The 21,127-nt window shown below is 34.8% G+C and overlaps 1 pseudogene; it reads left to right on the forward strand.

Annotated features, from left to right (window-relative positions):
• The first annotated feature begins 1,380 nt into the window (after positions 1-1,380).
• Positions 1,381-16,078, forward strand: LOC143563934 (tyrosine N-monooxygenase-like; annotated as a pseudogene).
• The last annotated feature ends 5,049 nt before the right edge of the window (positions 16,079-21,127 follow it).

Genomic DNA, 21,127 nt, shown 5'->3' on the forward strand with positions numbered 1-21,127 from the left:
GTGTGTATGTATGTATGTATGTATGAATGAATGCATGCATGCATGCTTGCTTGCTTGCTTGCTTGCTTGTATGTATGTATGTATGTAAGGAAGAAAGGTAATAGGATAAGTATGTAATATGTATCTTCGGATACGTATATATGTAAGAATGTGAATGTATTGTATGTTGCCTGATTAACTAGAACTCACTCAGCGTAGCTGACTTTTAGTATGCACGTAGGTGAATAGGTTGAGGTAGCTCGCTTGAATAAGGACACATGGCATTGGACTGAAGATATTGGCATCTTGAAAAGAATGTTGTGATGTTTTAAAATGACTTTTAAATTATGTTTTGAGACAAAGTTGTTATTTTGGAAAGATTTGAATGATTACATAATATATGTTTGAAGTTTTACATTCTGCAAAAAGTTTTTAATTAATTCTGATATTTAGAACGTGTTTATAAGTAAATCTAACGTTCAAGGTAGGGCACCGGGACCGAGGCCTTACAATTCGACCCATTGATTGCACCAGGGTTGTGACTGATGTGGATTGTTAATGTGAGAGAGTGCGTTACGGATGGAAGAGGAAGAAGAAACGTCGTCCAGAGTTCATCGTAAAAATATTGAAAATTATCATTAGTTTTTTAAGTGAGCTCATTTTAATTGCAGTTGTTAATTTAGGGTAATGGGTTCCATTATAAATTTTAATTAGTATGTTTTATTATTATTATTATCTTTTTCATCTTTGCCCTTAACATCTTTGCTTTAGATATTATATAACATGCATTAATAACATGAAACAAATCTTAAATAAATTATTAACATGGCACTTTGAAATGCTTTATAATATAATGTGTATATACATATAGTAAATATAGATATAGAAAATATAGATTATATAGATTTTTAGGTATTTTTATCATCTATATTAAATAATTATTATCATTAAAAATGCATTATCATATTAACTTAATGTCATAATGTAATTAATAATTAATTGTGAATTATTATAAGTACTTGATGTAGTTATTAAATTATTATTATCATTATTTTTATTATTATTTGATAAAAGACAATAAACCTTTTGCATCTCCTAAGGACGCAAGTGTAATTTGACAAAAGGTGAAGCCTAATCAAGTTGCACCAAACGCTTTAAGAATGAATCGATAGATTTACAAATTACTTTTCTTGTCCAATTATGAAATTTTCTTTTTGTACTTGTCAGGCAATTATGAAATTACATTGGTACCATCATTCTTCCTTTATGTATAAATATAGATAAGTTATAATTTATAATTTATGTACTAAAAAATGGATATAGTAATACATGTAATGAACATGATTAGATGTAAACAAAAATCTTATGTGCTTAAAGATAAAATTATTCTAGACTTATAGTCATTCTTTTGGATAATGTTTATCCAAATTTTTATGTTCATTGCTACTCCAAACTTCTTGGGCTTATTTAAACCCTTTCTTGACATGTCTTTCTATTCACATTCCAACATACTATATCATCAACATTTGTAATAATGTATTTAACCATCCTCCTCATTCTCTTCCTATTCTTGTCTTTTGGTTGGTTTTTAAAAACCAAATCTTCAAGCAACCAACATCCATTACCACCGGGCCCAACCCCTTTACCGTTCTTTGGATGAGCCATCCAAATGCTCCTAAATAAACCAACTTTTAGATGGATCCATAAGCTTATGGACCAGTTTGACACCCCAATCCTTTGCATCCGTCTCGGACCATCAACCAACATCATTGTTGTTTCGTCCTCGAATATTGCATGTGACTTCCTCAAGAAACAAGATGACATATTCATTTCAAGGCCTGATGCCATTTCAGCATATGTGACAAGTGGTGGATATCTCACTGCTGGCATGTCCCCATTTGGAGATCAATAGAGGAAGATGAGAAGAGTTATAAGTCGGGAAATGCTTTCACCATCAATACAAAAATGGCTCCAACCGAAACGTGACGAAGAAGCAGATCAATTACTTAGGTACATATGAAACCAAATAAAAAAAACAAGATGCAATCGAAGATGGAGCGTTAATAAACGTGCGTGCGATGAGCCGACATTTCTTTGCAAACGTAACGATGAATATTGTTTTCGGGAAAAGATTCTTTGGGCGAGGATCGGAAGATGGAGGGCCAGGTGAAGAAGAAATCAATGTTAATGCACTCTTTATTATTCTGGAGTATCTTTACGCGTTTAGCATCACTGATTACTTCCTGTAACATCCTACTTCTTACATTAATAAATAAGAGATCATGTTTGTTTAATGTGTGTAATATTTAATTTATATTAAATATAATAAAGGAATATGGACTTGGTTAATAAGAGATTGATTGAAGGGATGGGTATGGGCCTTAGGTCCATGGGCTTGAGAGGGTATAAATACCCCCCCCCCCCCTTAAACCTCCCTAAAACCCTAAAACCCTCATTTCTATCTTTCTTATTCCCCACACACTCTAAAACACACACACAAACACCTTACACGGCCGTGATCAAGAGGAGGAGATCCAAGACCCGAAACCGAGATAGATATTGATAGATCTTGGATATACAAACAAGATACAAGATTATTGTTCATAACCGAAGCTAGTCGTAGCCTAGAAACGTCAAAAGATATGTCCTTTACATATAAAGGTTATGTTTTATTGAACGGTTTGCCCTAAAACTTAGCCTTAGAGTAGATCAGATATGGATGAACCATAAAGTTACAAACTTGAAGTTAAAAATGGACTTAACGAACTTGTTAATGTATACGGTTCACGTTAAAAACCCTAGATCTAGTTAAAATGTATTTGTAAGCAATAAAGGTTGAAACTTTATTGATGCACCACCTAGATCTAGCCTAAAACGGTTTGAAAACCCATAAAGGTTCGAGATTTAAGGACCCCGTTCTAGACCTTGGACAAGAAAGATACGTAAATACTTAATGGACGATTTAATGTCATCATAAGGGTTTAAATGTGAGAAAGTATATAAATGATAAAAGTGTATATATGTATATAACGGGACATGTACAGCAGGTCATTCTAATACAACCCGCACATTCAAATACAATGTCTCATTCAATTACATTGTATAATTCGAATACATAACATACTCGATTACATGAATCAACTCGAATACAATAAGTTCGAGTGCATGGAGGACCCGAATACATACAATATGTTCGATTACATCAAAGAACTCGTTTACATTATACATGTTCGCATACATGGCATACTCGAATACATACACCCATTCGAATACATCATAGATTTGAATACAATTATTGTATTCGAATACAATAATGTATTCACATAAAATAATGTATTCGAATACATTAATGTACTCGAATACACCAATCCGCATACATTGTGTATTTGAGTACTTACATGTCCTTGAATCCCTTATGACAAATTGTAACCTCCATTCGAATATAGAAAAGGAGAAAGACATAGAGGAACACATTGTATTCAAATACAAAGTATTTTAATACATTAATGTTTGAGGGTAAAATTATATTTTAAGTAAATTGTATTCTAATACAAGACCATGCTTATGAATACAATACCGTATAAAGACATTAGAATAGACCAGACTTAGCTATATTTGGTGAGACCCAAAGGATGTGATTATGGAAAGTATTAATACACGTAATTAATATACAGTTAGCTGAGCTCAGTTACGGAAGAGAATAACAATTAACGGAGAACATAACAGAATCTAGGTGAGTTTCTAGCCCCATTTCCTTGTTATGTTTTCGGGGCTGTGTGCATACTTAATGTGAACGTTAATACACTTACCTTAAATGGTAAGTGTATGTCTTAATGATGAATGTGATAGTTATGTTTATATTATGAATGAATGCTTGATAGTACGTGAACGATCTTTGGTTATTGCACGTATTGTTAAGGAAAGTATGTATAGAAAGTTATGGATGGTTATAGGATGTGTGGAAGGTTACAGGTTACAGGTTTGCATACCCTAATAATATATGCGAAGGTTATAGGGTTGCATACCCTAATAATATATGCGAAGGTTACAGGGTTGCATACCCTAATAATATATGCGAAGGTTATAGGGTTGCATGCCCTAATAATATATGCGAAGGTTATAGGACGAAGTGTATGTATATATGTATGTATTAAAAGAAAGAATGAAAGTATGATTGCATGAACGTATGAAGAAAGGTAAGAAGCCATGTATGTATATTTACCTTTGGGTGCGTATATAAGTAAATGTATGGATATATTGTATGTTACTTATATTAACTAGAACTCACTCAGCATAGCTGACTTTTAGTATGCACGCAGGTGAGTTGAATGAGACAGCTAGCTTGAGCGGGACACGTGGCAGGAGAATAATAGCTGGCATCTGAAGACTCAATATGTTTTTTTTATCAATTGATGTTTAATTTTGAAAGTCAAGAATGTTTGTTTAAGATAAGTTTATGAATTGTTATGAAGGTTTATTTAAAGTTTTATATTCCGCACAAAGTTTTAATTAACTCTGATATTTAGAACCGTGTTTATAAGTAAATCCAACGTCCAATGTAGGGCACCAGGAACGGGGCCTTACAAGTTGATATAAGAGCAAAGTTTGAGAGAATTAAGCATACTACCTGCTTAGAATCGAACAGAGAATGGGATTAAAGTAAGTAACGAAAGAAAATGCCAGTTCAAGAAAAGTATGTGATTAATTTCACATGTAGGGTAGGATGATGAATGAATGCTAGCTTAATTACTAGGAAACGAGGTATGATGTTAGCTTAATTGCTAAATAAAGAATTTATGAATGCTAGCTTAATTGCTAGGGATAAGAGTATATGATTATATGAACTGTTTGATTGTCTAACTGTTAGAATTAGAACTAGCACAGGTGGACTCACAAAGGGAAGTGTTAGAATTAGAACTAGCACAAGTAACGTGATCAGCTAATCACAGCTGGCCATTTTTATTACCTTTTAGCCTTACTATCCTTGTACTAAGTAGCTCCTTGAGTGATGATGTTTTTGTTTCCTTATAGAATACGAATGGCGGGAGCAAGAAAGACCGTTGGGCAAGGAGGTCATACGGGACGTCAAGGCAGGTCACGCATTGTCCGAGAACCTTCTATAAGAACAACCACTAACACCGGGGAAGAAGGAAGTGCAGCTGGTCGAAATCCGAGCAACAATGAAAGATATCAACTTGACCCTGCTTTTCAAACTGCTATTACTCAAGTTGTAGCAGCTGCAGTGAAGAATTTGCAACCTGAGGGGTCTGCTGGAAGCCATGTAAAAACTGTTGAGAGGTCAGGGGATAATGGTAAGAAATATGACGAGAGAGAGAAAGGTGACTCAAGTGAGGTTAGGTCTGTGAAGGTTGATGACAGAAGAAAGGGCCGAGGTGGGTGTAACTATAAGTTGTTCAAGGGTTGTGACCCGCGCGAAGGAGACTGGTTTAGGAGACGCAACCGCTACTCTCAAATGGATAACCGCAATGGATAAAGTTATCAGAATTAGCGAGTGCCGTCCCAACCAAGCTGTGGTTTATGCTACCCATTCATTCGGTGATGTAGCAATGTACCGGTGGGAGTCGGTTGAGCAAAGAAAAAGTTGGGAAGATATTAAGGCCTTGAAATGGGATGACCTGAAGGAGATGGTCATGAAGCGATTTTGTGCTGATACTGAGGTAGAAAAGGGCGGAAATGAATTTTCTGAACTTAAAAGCGGGAAAGATGACGCACCGCGAGTATACTACCGAATTCAACCGAATGTCCAGGTTGGTACTGGACATGGTTAAGACTGAAGCTAAGAGAATCAAGTGCTACATAAGAGGACTGCCACAGAATGTCCGCACATTGGTCAGGGCTAATAAACCGGCTACTTTTGACTCTTCTGTCGAACTCGCCGAGATGGTTTATGATGACCTGGCAGTGGACGATGTGGGGATAGAAGAAAAGAAAGATAAGAAATGGGTCGCTCCTGTCAAACGACCCAGTACTCAATTGGAACCCAAGGGATAAGAAGAAGAAGGTGTGGGAGAAAAGATCGTGTAAGACATGTGGTGTAAGACCCCGTTGCCGATACCCTACATTGGACGTTGGATTTACTCATAAATACAGTTCTAAATATCAGAGTTAAGTAAAACTTTCGCGGAATAATATTAAAGTCAACCATTCATTACATAAGTCACCATTTAAAATAATATAAAACATGTCTTTTTGATTCAAACATAAACAATTGAGTCTTCGGATGCCATCCTCTTTATTCAACTTGCCAAGTGTCCCTCTTCATGCCAGCTGTCTCATCCTACTCACCTTCGTGCATACTAAAAGTCAGCCACGCTGAGTGAGTTATAGTTAATCATATAATATTCAACACATTAATAATTACATACTTTTGTTCATACTTTATACTTTCTTACATTCATTCATTATACACTTACTTACCTTCGTACTTTATTTCTTTCATTTTCATACCTTACGTTTTAAAGAGTATTACGCCCTACTTTCCTCGAGTATTATTAGGGCCTGGTTCCCTCTTGCCTCGAATATTATTAGGGTTCGGTTCCCTCTTGCCTCGAGTATTATTAGGGCCCGGTTCCCTCTTGCCTCGAATATTATTAGGTTTTAGTTCCCTCTTCCTGGAGTTTAATTAGGTCTGGTTCCCTCTTGCCTCGAGTATTATTAGGGCCTGGTTCCCTTTCGTTACCATACAACCATACATTACCTTTATTTGTCATTATTATTATAACATTCATACATATTTATCATACATGCAATATTCATACATACTTTCTTTCGCATACTCATTTCATACTTACCACACATTACCTTCCTTAACAATACGTGCAATATCCGAAGATCGTTCACGTACTGTCAAGCATTCATTCATAATAAAAACTTAACTATCACATTCATCATTAGGACATACACTTACCATTTAAAGTAAGTGTATTAACATTCACATTGAGTATGCACACAGCCCCGAAAACATAATAAGGAAATGAGGCTAGAAACTCACCTGGATTCTGTTACGTTCTCCGTTCACGGTTATTCCTTTCTTTAATTGAGCTCTGCTAACTGTATATTAATTGCGTGTATTAATACTTGTCCTCACATTATTCATATTTCAGCCCAAAATGGCTAAGTCTGGTCTATTCTAATGGCTTTATAAGGAATTGTATTCATAAGCATGGACTTGTATTAGAACTGAATTTACTTATAATATAATTTTACCCTCAAACACTAATTTATTCAAATACTTTGTATTCGAATCTTTCAATGTGTTCTGATGTGCCCATTGTATTCGAATCTTTCAATGTATTCTATTATGTCCATTGTATTCGAATCTTTTAATGTATTCTAATGTGTTCATTGTATTCGAATCTTTCAGTGTATTCTAATATGTCCATTGTATTCGAATATTTCAAAATATTCTAATGTTTTCATTGTATTCGAATCTTTCAATGTATTCTAATATGTCCATTGTATTCGAATCTTTCAATATATTCTAATGTGTTCATTGTATTCGAATTGCTCAATGTATTCTACCATGCCCATTGTATTCGAAATTCTCAATGTATTTTAACATGCCTATTGTATTCGAAATTCTCAATGTATTCTAACATTTCCATTGTATTCGAATTGCTCAATGTATTCTAACATGCCCATTGTATTCGAAATTCTCAATGCATTCTAACATGCCCTTTGTATTCAAAATTCTCAATGTATTTTAACATGTCCATTGTATTTGAATTGCTCAACGTATTCTAACATGCCCATTGTATTCAAAATTCTCAATGTATTCTAACATGACCATTGTGTTCGCAATTCTCAATGTATTCTAACATGCCCATTGTATTCGAATTTCTCAATGTATTCGAATATATGGAATGTATTCGAATGAGGACATAGGATTCTAACGGGCTGTATTTGCTTGGTTCTTTATTTACGTTATCCATACATGTTTTGTCATCTAAACCCCCATTATGGTTTGGTATCAACCCATAAACGTTTCCCTTACCATTTTCAGCTAAGACCTAGCCCGTTCACCCATAAAGCTTGAACCTTTATGAGTTAAAACGTTCAAATGCTAGATCTAGGGTTTTCTTTATGAACTGTATTTTTCCATGAGTCTGTTAAGTCCATTTTAAACATCAAGTTTGTTACTTTATGGTTCATCTAGACCCGATCTATTCTAGGGCTAAGTTTTAGGGCAAACAGTTCATAAAAACATAACCTTTATGTGTAAAGAACATACCTTTATGCATTTTTGGGCTACGGTTAGCCTTGATATTCAACAAGGATCTTGTATTTTGCTTGTATACCTAAGATCTATCAATATATATCTCGGTTTTGGTCTTGGATCTTCTCTTCTACTTGCTGCCGTGAATAGGGGTTGTTGTGTGCGTGTTTTGAGTGTGTAGGGAGGCTAGGAGATGAATATGAGGGATTTAGGGTTTTAGGGAGGTTTAAGGGAGTATTTATACTCTCTTAAGCCCATGGACCAAAGGCCCATCCCATCCCTTATTCCATCTTTCCCCACCCAAGTCCATACTCTTTATTATATTTAATCTTAATTAAATATTAACACACGTTTAACAAGCATAAAATTCGTTTATTTATTATTATAAAATTTAGGATGTTACAAGTGGTAAGATGCACGGTGGTGAGTGCAAGTGGGTGTGGGGACTGATGTTTGTCGCAAATGTGGAAAGGCGCATGGGGGAGAGTGCAGAGTTGGATCAAACACATGTTATAAGTGTGGGAAGGTAGGGCACTATGCTCATGAGTGCAGTGAGACACCAGCATGTTTCCGGTGTGGTAAGACGGGTCACATGTCCAGAGAATGTATTGAAATTGGAGGAAGCGGAAAGAAGGATGCTGAACCATGAAGACCAAAGACCAGAGCCTACATGTTGACTCAAGAACAGGCCACGCAGATCCCAGATGTCGTGACAGGTACGTTTTTAGTGAATGGAATTTTTACTTCCGTATTGTTTGATTCAATTGAGAATAAGAGTTTGTAGCTAAAACATTTAGTAAATTAGCTAAAATGAACTATCGCCGAGTGCCTGAGACTTTTACAATAGAAACGCTAGTGACGCCTTGGTTAAAATAATGAAAATGGTTAAGCATTGTAAGATAGAGTTAGAGGGACGTGAGCTCCATGTTACCATATATGTGATGACCTTAGGAGGGTTTGAAGTAGTTTTGGGGATGGATTGGTTATCTGAGTTTGAAGCTCAGATAGTGTGTAAGAGTAGGATAATAAGGTAAAAGTTCGTGGATGGTAGTACGGTGACGGTGTATGGTGATAAAGAAAGTTCAGGGCTTAATGTCATTTAGATGATAAAAGCCGAAGGTTTGTTATGACGAGGTTGCGGTGCCTACCTGATGTATGTTGTCAAAGCTACGGCCGAGACAAAAGAATTGAAAGATGTTCCTATCGTGTGCGACTACCCAGAAGTTTTCCCTGAGGATCTTCTGGGGTTGCCGCTGGAGCGAGAGATAGAATTCCAAATATATTTAATACCAGGAGCCCAGCCCGTCGCAGCACCTTACCGTCTAGTGTCGTCCGAGATCAAAGAATTGACGTCCCAACTACAAGAACTCCTCGATAAAGGTTTTATACGACCAAGTGTGTCCCCGTGGGGCGCACCGGTGTTATTTGTTAAGAAGAAGGATGGAAGTATGAGAATGTACATTGACTATCATGAGTTGAACAAACTTACGGTGAAGAATAGATATCCATTGCCACAGATTGATGATTTGTTTGACCAACTGCAAGGTTCGAGTTGGTTCTCTCGAATAGATCTCAGATCAGGCTATCATCAGCTGAAAGTGAAAGAGGCAGACATCCCTAAGACAGCGTTTCAGAAGCGGTATGGACACTACGAGTTCCTTGTAATGTCATTCGGTCTAACAAATGCTCCCGCAGCGTTCATGGACATGATGAATAGGGTATGTCGGCCGATGTTGGATAAGTTAGTTATCGTTTTCATTGATGATATATTTATTTATTCAAGGAGCGAGTCTGATCATGCTGAGCATCTGAGGGAAGTATTGGAGGTTTTGAAGGAAGATAAGTTGTATGCTAAGTTTTCGAAATGCGCATTCTGGTTGCGAGAAGTGCAATTTATAGGTCACGTGATCAATCCTGAAGGGATTACCGTGGACCTAACTAATATTGAAGCGATAACGAATTGGAAGACTCCGCAGAACCCGACCGATATACGAAGCTTCTTAGGATTGGCTGGCTATTATAGGAGATTCATCGAGGGCTTCTTCAAGATAGCTGCACCGTTGACCGGTATGGCCCGAAAATCTGTAGTATTCAGTTGGGGTAAGTTCCAAGAAGAAGCTTTTGATTAATTAAAGAAAAGACTCAGGCAAGCTCCGATCCTTGCTCTACCCGATGGTGAAGAGGATTTGGTGGTGTGTACTGATGCTTCACATCGTGGATTAGGTTGTTGATGCAACGAGGAAAGGTTATAGCTTATGCGTCCAGACAGTTGAAAGTTCATGAAAGTACTTATCCGACGCATGATTTAGAGCCCGCAGCAATAGTGCATGCCTTAAAGATATGGAAACATTATTTGTATGGTACTAAGTGTACTATTTACACGGATCATAAAAGTTTAAAGTACTTCTTCGAGCAGAAAGAGCTGAACATAAGGCAGAGAATGTGGTTAGAATTGATAAAGGACTACGACTGCGATATCAAGTACTATCCTAGAAAATCTAATGTGGTCGCTGACGCGCTAAGCCGTAAGAATGAGGAATTCATTGCAACAGTGAACTCGTATAAGTTAATTGTTAGCTCAGATCTCTTTGAAGAAATCATTAGGGTACAGTCTGAGGTGCTGGAAGATGATAGAGAAATGAAGAAGGAAAGAATTGCTGGGCAACAAGACGAACTTACGGAAAACACTCATGGTGTTAAGATTAGGTTGACCGTATGTGGATTCCACGCCATGGGATCTCAGAGGTCTAATCTTAGATGAAGCTCACAAGTCGAGATACTCGATTCATCCAGGATCCACTAAGATGTATCAAGACTTGAAGAGAGACTATTGGTGGCCGAGTATGAAGAATGATGTAGTAGATTATGTCAGTAAGTGCTTAACCTGTTTGCAAGTCAAGGCTGAACACCAGAAACCTTATGGGAAAATGCAGCCTTTAGAGATACTTGAATGGAAATGGGAACACATCACCATGGATTTAATAACTAAGCTACCTCGTACAACTAAGCATCATGATACCATCTAGGTGATTGTGGAATGTTTAACAAAGAGTGCTCACTTTCTACCTATACGAGAGGCTATCTCGTCAGAAACGTTAGCAGGTTTGTTCATAAAAGAAGTTGTGACTAAACACGGAATGCCACTGTCGATTGTGTCTGACAGAGATACTCGATTTACTTCAAGATTCTGGAAGAAGTTCTATGAAGCAATGGGAACTAGACTAAACATCAGTATGGCGTATCATCCTCAAACAGATGGGAATTTTGAAAGGACTATTCAAACCCTTGAGGATATGCTACGTGCTTGTGTTTTAGACTTTGAAGGTAATTGGGATGATCATCTGTATTTGGCAGATTTCTCCTATAACAACAGCTACCATTCAAGCATTGGTATGCCACCGTTTGAAATGTTGTATTGAAGACGTTGTAGAACTCCTATATGTTGGGGTGAGATTGGTCAGAAAGAGCTCGGGAGTTGTTCAAGAAACCTCGACAAGGTTCGATCAGATCAAGGCAAGAATGAAAGCTGCACAAGACTGTCAGAAGTCGTATGCTGACAAATGACGACGACCTATTGAGTTTAACGTTGGTGACAATGTGATGCTCAAGGTCTCTCCTTGGAAGGGAATTATTTGTTTTAAAAAGAGAGGAAAGCTAAGTCCAAGGTACATTGGACCGTTCAAGATTGTTGAGCGTGTGGGTGAAGTGGCTTATAAGCTGGATTTACCTGAAGAGTTAGAAGGAATTCATCCAACCTTCCATTTTCTCATATGAGGAAATGTCTGGCTGATGACATGTCTCATGTGCCATTGGTAGATATTGAGGTTGATGAGCGGTTGAACTACATCGAGCAACCTATAGAGATAGTTGACCGCAAGGAAAAGCAACTCCATCACAAGGTTATACTCTTAGTGAAAGTGAAATGGAAGCATCGCAAAGGATCAGATGCTACTTGGGAAGTTGAAGAAGAGATGCGCAAGTTTTACCTAGAATTGTTTTAGTAATAGTTAGGTTTCGGGGACGAAATCTCTTTAAAGAGGGAAGACTGGTAGCATCCTAATTTTTACATTAATAAATAAGAGATTATGTTTGTTTAATGTGTGTAATATTTAATTTAGATTAAATATAATAAAGGAATATGGACTTGGTTAATAAGAGATGGATTGAAGGGATGGGTATGGGCCTTAGGTCCATGGGCTTGAGAGGGTATAAATACCCCCCTTAAACCTCCCTAAAAGCCTCATTTCTATCTTTCTTATTCCCTACACACTCTAAAACACACATACAAACACCTTAAACGGCCGCGATCAAGAGGATGATATCCAAGACCCAAAACCGAGATAGATATTGATAGATCTTGGATATACAATCAAGATACAAGATTATTGTTCATAACCGAAGCTAACCGTAGCCTAGAAACATCAAAAGGTATGTCCTATACATATAAAGGTTATGTTTTATTGAACGGTTTGCCCTAAAACTTAGCCCTAGAGTAGATCGGGTATAGATGAACCATAAAGTTACAAACTTGGTGTTAAAAATGGACATAACGAACTTGTTAATGTATACGGTTCACGTTAAAAACCCTAGATCTAGTTAAAATGTATTTGTAAGCAATAAAGTTTGAAACTTTATTGATGCACCACCTAGATCTATCCTAAAACGGTTTGAAAACCCATAAAGGTTCGAGCTTTAAGGACGCCCGGGCTAGACCTTGGACAGAAGGATACGGAAATAGTTAATGGACGATTTAATGTCATCAAGGGTTTAAATGTGAGAAAGTATATAAATGATAAAAGTGTATATATGTATATAACGAGACATGTATAGCAGGTCATTCGAGTACAACCCGCACATTCGAATACAATGTCTTATTCGATTACATTGTATAATTCGAATACATAGCATGCTCGATTACATGGTACAACTCGAATACAATAAGTTCGAATGAATGAAAGACCCGAATACATACAATATGTTCGATTACATCAAAGAACTCGAATACATTATACATGTTCGCATATATGGCATACTCGAATACATACACCCGTTCGAATACATCATAGATTTGAATACAATTATTGTATTCGAATACAATAATGTATTCGAATACATTAATGTACTTGAATACACCAATCCGCCTACATTGTGTATTTATGTACTTACATGTCCTTGAATCCCTTATGAAAAATTGTAACCTCCATTCGAATATAGAAAAGGAGAAAGACATAGAGGAACACATTGTATTCAAATACAAAGTATTTTAATACATTAATGTTTGAGGGTAAAATTATATTTTAAGTAAATTGTATTCTAATACAAGACCATGCTTATGAATACAATACCGTATAAAGACATTAGAATAGACCAGACTTAGCTATATTTGGTGAGACCCAAAGGATGTGATTATGGAAAGTATTAATACACGTAATTAATATACAGTTAGCTGAGCTCAGTTACGGAAGAGAATAACAATTAACGGAGAACATAACAGAATCTAGGTGAGTTTCTAGCCCCATTTCCTTGTTATGTTTTCGGGGCTGTGTGCATACTTAATGTGAACGTTAATACACTTACCTTAAATGGTAAGTGTATGTCTTAATGATGAATGTGATAGTTATGTTTATATTATGAATGAATGCTTGATAGTACGTGAACAATCTTTGGATATTGCACGTATTGTTAAGGAAAGTATGTATAGAAAGTTATGGATGGTTATAGGATGTGTGGAAGGTTACAGGGTTGCATACCCTAATAATATATGCGAAGGTTATAGGGTTGCATACCCTAATAATATATGCGAAGGTTATAGGGTTGCATACCCTAATAATATATGCGAATGTTACAGGGTTGCATGCCCTAATAATATCTGCGAAGGTTATAGGACGAAGTGTATGTATATATGTAAAAGAAAGAATGAAAGTATGATTGTATGAACGTATTAAGAAATGTAAGAAGCTATGTATGTATATGTACCTTTGGGTGCGTATATAAGTAGGTGTATGGATGTATTGTATGTTACTCATATTAACTAGAACTCACTCAGCGTAGCTGACTTTTAGTATGCATACAGGTGAGTAGAATAAGACAACTAGCTTGAGCGGGGCATATGGCAGGAGAATAAGAGGCCGGAATCTGAATACTCAAGATGTTTTTTTATGAATTGATGTTTAATTTTGAAAGACAAGAATGTTTGTTTAAGATAAGTTTATGAATTGTTATGAAGGTTTAATGAAAGTTTTATATTCCGCATAAAGTTTTAATTAATTATGATATTTAGAACTGTATTTATGAGTAAATCTAACGTCCAATGTAGGGCACCGGGAACGGGGCCTTACACTTCCCATGGTTAAGAGGGAAGACTGACTTTGATGGCCATGAAAAGATAGTGAGGAATGCAATTTAAATTGTTCGGAAATATCAGGATCCCTTGGTCGATGAACAAATTCGAATGTGGAACAATGGAGCTCGAAAGGAAAAATATGATATGCTTGATATTCTTAATACAATAGAAAATCCTAAGCTTACAACATAGGAGATTAAAGCCTAAATTGTTGTAAGTCTCTTGTATGCACATGAAACGCTTGGAGTCTGATAATAATTTTTCGTTAATTTAACCTTTATGTAAATTTCAAGTATATATGTTTTCATGATTATGAGGGGTGGTTCTAAAAAACTTTTTCTGAAGTTATTAAATCATTTTTTCCATAATAGTTTTAGTTATATAAGTCCCTTCTTAAACACCAAATCGAATTAAGAATATTATTATAATAATTATCTTTATTTTGAATATTATCAACACTAGTAATCTAGTACTAGTTAATATTAATACTATTAACGTTATACACACTTGGACACAATAAAAGTAATTAATGAATACAAAGTATCATTGAAGTTATGACACTTGTTAATTTTGTTATTCGAAAATCTAAAGTATCGTTGTCCTATCCACTTTTAGGAACTAATGATGGCCCTGACTGATAATACGTCTAACGCGATAGAATGGGCAATGGCTGAAATGATCAATGAACTATGATCCTAAAGAGAGAAGTCGAGGAGTTGGAGCATATAGTAGGTCACCAAAAGCTAGTTTAAGAACAAGACATACCCAAACTCAATTACATAAAAGCATGCATCAAGGAAGCATTTAGGTTGCATCCCTTTGCACCTTTTCTTCCACCCCATGTTTCAATAATGGATACTACGGTTGCTGGCTATTTTATACCCAAAGGTATCCATGTGATCCTAAGTAGATATGGGTTGGGAAGGAATGCAAATGTGTGGGTGGATCCATTGAGATTTAACCCAGATCGAAATCTGTGCAGTGAAGGAAAACAAGTGGTTCTTTCAAATGATAACCTGAGGTTGATCTCGTTTAGCACAGGGAAACGTGGTTTTCCTAGAATAACATCAGGCACAATCATGGTTACAATGTTGTTAGCAAGGATGATCCAGGGATTTACATGGGAGGCACCGGGTAACAAGCGTTCTATTGAGCTTATTGAAAATCATGACGACAGTCACTTGGCTAAACCACTCGTGGCAATTGCTAAGCCACAGATTCCGTGTTACATGTACCCTTCATATTAACTAGGAGGAGTACTGGTTTTTACCGAGTAAACATTCATAAATAAGAGCATTGTCTCATTCTTATGCAAGTTCATCTTCAAATCTTTATGTGACTGGAGTTTGATATTAGTTCTTTCTTCTCTTCCTAATTCATAATTTTAATCTGGAAAAAAATATTTAACAAAGTGTTAGCCCATTAAAATCCAAGAAAACCAATTCACCCTCCCTCCTCTAATTTTCTACAGAGTCGATCTAGGTTAATATAAAAATTTTGTATTCATATTCTTAACCCTGATTTCCAGCATTTTATCGAGGTCTTTGTCGATTATGATTACCAATTAAACACATTATACTTATCGATATCCTAGCTTTACTTTAATCAAGAAGATTAATTTAAAACTTCATTGTCAATTTGTAACTTCAATCATTTTAATGGTCAATTTTTTTATAATTCCAAATATGCCATGTAGATTAATATTCAATCTCTTACTTCAAAATGCGATCCTTCATTCACAATTTGCAATTTAATCCAAATCTTTCAAAGTACGGCTCAACTTATATGTTATGGTCTTATAATTTTGATCTTTAAGCAGCTTCATTGAAAGTGTGTAAATAAACAAAAGTTGAAATAACCATTTTTATACCTTATCACTGCACGATAGTGACAATCCCCATGATGTCACAAAATTTAAGATAAAATAGATAAATTATAAGTCTGTGTCTGAATTTTGGTAAGGAAACAAAAGTTGAATGTTATAATCACATATACCAGAGAATGCAATACGTTTCTAAAAGATTATGGGTTGGGAATTTGGGTAAGAAAACAAAAAGTTGAATGGTATTTCCATAAAACCGTGAACACCGACCCCAAAAACCCGTTTAAAATCCGGACCGACCCATGTGTTATTGGTCTAGTTTTGGGCTTGAGATTTCCAGCCAAACGGTTCCAGTTCTAGGTCCTGCAGGGTCGCATCTGTTGCACACTCTTATGGATAAGAGCATATGTCACACTAGTAAAGTAAGCTAGACCGCATATTGTAATTGTAATAATAAAGTTTGGTTTTAAGTTGAGACAGTAAAGCTATAATTATTACATTTTTAGTTTATTTTGTAAATAAAACATTTTATTGTTGCTATATTTGTGAGTTTTTTTTTAAAAAAAAAAAAGGTGTTCACTAAAAAAAATTTTCTAAAATAGTGTTCTTGATAAGTGATTTGTTTCTCACTCATAATTAGGCCATAATGTTATTGGATAAAACCAAGATGGACCCATTATACCCTTTTTTATTATAAAATATATTTTAATTTATAATATCATATACATTCATAGTTTCATATGTTTTTTTTTTAATTAATACTTTTATATAAAAGAAACTTAAATAACTAATTTGTCTTTTGTCATAAGTCCATAGTCATGTAATTTTAATTTATAAGAATTATTTTTTAAAATGTTATAGCTTTTATTCTCGTTTTTAAGAACTTACTTTTTTTAAATAGCAACTTCAACTTTTAATATCTTAAACTAAAACATCTTTTAAAATAGCAGCTTACTTTTTAAAATTAAAAGTACATGTATAAAATCAATCATGATTGGTTTACAAATCTTAATATAAACCTTCGTTTTCTTTAGTAAAATATTGCTTTTAATCTTTTTTTATCGATTTAAAAGATATTAAAACATATTTGTTTATTTAGACTTTATTAAAAGTAATGATCTTTATTTACTATTTTCATCAGGTGTAAAGCCGCCAAAAACTGATAAACAATCACAGCCCAGTCAACGATAGACCACAATCGAAAACCACAATAGCTAGCTGTCACCACCACTCCAACGCCACCGAGGATTCCAAGTCAAAATCTGGCAACAATAGACTACTATCATCATCACAAGCTCAGAACCAAAGCAATAACTTGTTTTTGATATATATTATTTAATGTTTTAAAATATGTTATGTTTATTTATATAATGGGCAAAGCATATTTTCCAAAATACTAAAAGCTTTCAGACGATGTTGTTACCACGGCTTTTTATTTGTTTCAAAACATGTAATTTTATTTAATTAATAAAAGAAATAATGTATGGATTATTTGAAACACTTGTTTTTTTTAAAATAAGTTAAGTTTTATAGAAAGAAAATAATCATGTAAACTATTTTATGTTTAATTATAAAAATGACAAATATAAGAAAACGTATGTGCTCACATAAATTTTCCTTTATGTTTGTAGCAGATTTCATTGTTTGTCCATTATCTTTAAAATTAACATGTTTTGCACTCTATGTTTCCAAATGTTACACCGGTTGTCCTTTGACCATAACCCAGTTAGTTTTTCCCGTTAAATCTAATCATGTGCTATGCACATGAGGGCAACTTAGTCATTTTACCCTTTTAGTAAAAAAAGAGATTATAATAATTAAAAGAATATACATATAAATATATATATATATATATATATGTATACATACTAGCAAAAGTGCCCGCGCGTTGCTGCGAGTAAGCACAAGTTATCTTCTCGTATTGGTTTGTCGTGTTTGGTTTAGCGTGTAATGGTTTATTAGTGCAAGCGCGCCGACGCATGTGCATATGATACATGATTTTTTTATTATTTTTTTTTTGGTTAGTGACATAGTGTGTATGTTTTAATCCTTGGATAGTAGAAGTGTGTAACGAATCTGCAAAATGAAATATACACAGCCTTAAGAGTTTTTTTTAATGGCGATTCTTTTTTGTAGTGAAACCGAATAGGGATAAAGATTTGAGTTGTTTTTAATTAATATAAGATTGAAGAAATATAAAACTTGAATCAAAACGGTGTAAAGGTGGTAGTCATAAATTTTTAACATTGGTACGCTATAGGTTCAGTTGATCAAAATACTGAGGTTGATTCAATTTTTGTGTAAAGAAACATGTTTTGTACAACTGTTTCAGTTGCACAAACATGACTTTAGTGGCCTTGTTTATATTTCCTAATCCTTGGAAAGTAGAAACCTGTAACGACTATGAAAATTAACATATATAGCCCTAAAGTTGTTTTAAAGACGGTTTTTTTTTATTTTATGGTGATTCGTTTTGTAGTGAAACCGGACAGGACAAAGACATAGTTTTCTTATTCTATGATTTTTTATTGGGGTTGGTAGAACCATATTAAGATTTAATCATTTTGTGTTGGGGTCTTTACTTGAACTTTGAAGCCTTTTGAGTGTTAAATAACACTATCACCACTCTAATTAGGAAAACAATACCATCAACTTCATATGAAATCAATGGCAATTAGTAAAGAGACCATAAGAAACATTTTGTAAAAAATAAGGGATATAACTGTAATAATAATTATAAATGTATTGCAGACTTTGTACAGTACAATTAAACCTCGTTTTCTATTAGTTTACCAATTATCTTGTAAAATATCATGTATAATAGTTTTGGTAGTTTTCTTAGTTGTAGCAAAGCATTACAAAACTCAATCAAGTATAGCTTTAATGTAAAACACAACGATCAACAAACACCAAATACAAGTAATTCATATACAAATAATTCACGTGTCTATCACAGTAAAAACGATTCCTAAATCAAGTTCATCAACAAATGATACAATCGATCAAAACTTAAACAAAAAACTTAAAATAAACCTTTGAGGTGGCGGGCAAATAGAACCAGACACGTCACATGCTAAACGAGGTCGTTTATCCTACTTTTGTGAGGAAACTTGATCCTACGCATTTCCATCACGTAACACGAAGTACATCATTAAGATTTGGAAACATGTATAGATCAACTCACAGGCTAGACTGCTAACTGATTTGCAGTGTCAACAGCTTCGTCACTCAAAATCTGCAAGTAAACAGCAAGTCAGATGGCAAAATAATAATATATACCATTCCGGACCAACTAAATAAACTTAATGAATAAAAACAATGCAAAGTTAAATGGAGAGTATCAACGACCTCTATTACTTCATCAAGCACGCCATAATGCAAGTTCCCTGGTACGAAACCTGCTCCAATCACTTGAATTTTGTGAGGGCCTGCACTCTTCACATAAAAGATCTAGAAAAACAAAACAAAACTTTAGTTAAACAAACACAAACATGCCCTTCACTTTAACAAACATGAAATTTTCTCACAGCTTCTTTAAAACCAGATGTCATAGAACTGTTTTAGGGTTGACACACAAAAGCCCTTCACTTTAACAAATTTTCAAAAAGAGAAATGACAATCCAAGACGGAGCAGTTAAACTAAACCAGGTTATTCGAGTTCTTTTATAGCCGACATTGATGTTCGAGTTCTTTTATAGCAGACATTGAGGTTACTGAAAACTAAAAGTGAGTGTAAACTTAATTGTTCACATTTGGATGATAACTCCTTGCAAGCTTCTTACATGGTTCTTGTATGCTCCCCAATAATTTAAATCTCTGGCATCACATTTACAAATAGTTAAATTTGTAAAGGACATCAAATAAATCATTTTTATTGCATAAACAAATATCGAAACCGTGGTATCATGATTTACTCAATTAATTTAAAACCCTTATGCGGACCGGAGCATCTTAAACCATTTTAACGAACCCGAAATTAGTTCGGTTCACAGCGAGCCGTTTTTTTTTATAAAGGTCAAATTGGTTAGCGTTCAGTGTTTGATCGAGACGTCTTCGGTTCAAAACAGGCCATTTTTTAAAAAAAGGACGATTTATTTTCATAACAACGGATTTGCACCAAATACGAACAGCTCAAAACGGGCTGCATAAAAAACATAATTAAAGTATGTTATGAAAACTAATTATTTAAACAAAGAGCTCAAATTAAACATGACGGGCATATTGGCCCTCACCTAGAACCAAAACATGATGTTTGGTTCCTTCCTGCATCAAATAGATGTATTAATTAAGATTATTGTAAAAAAACTATTATAACACTAAACCAATTAAAACAATGATGTTATATAGCTACTGTATGTGTAGCATCTACGACTACCAGCTTGGGTTAATGCTAGAGTGTAACTTATGACATTAGTCTCTATGACCTAAGATATTCACATTAGAACTTTAGATTTTACCATAAAGCCAGCGTGGAGACTTGGGCAAATATAACATTAACAAATATAGAATAATAGCTGGCACAACAGCTACTCCAAGCATCCATCGCCTCCGGGAACATGTTTCACAGCACCATTTATAAAATATGATAAACGGGTAAAACAGATAAAGCAGAATACATGTATTAAATACGTTAAAAGTGCAGAACGCCAGAACACAAACTTGATTAACTCAGTGTGAAGATCATGCCATGTTAGAAATTGTCATATATACTATGAATCTATGACACATTGATGAATTCATAATAATA

Source organism: Bidens hawaiensis, unplaced genomic scaffold (assembly GCF_021521415.1).
Source record: "Bidens hawaiensis isolate Kalapana, Puna unplaced genomic scaffold, B.hawaiensis_p1.1 tig00021672_1, whole genome shotgun sequence".
NCBI lineage: Eukaryota > Viridiplantae > Streptophyta > Magnoliopsida > Asterales > Asteraceae > Bidens > Bidens hawaiensis.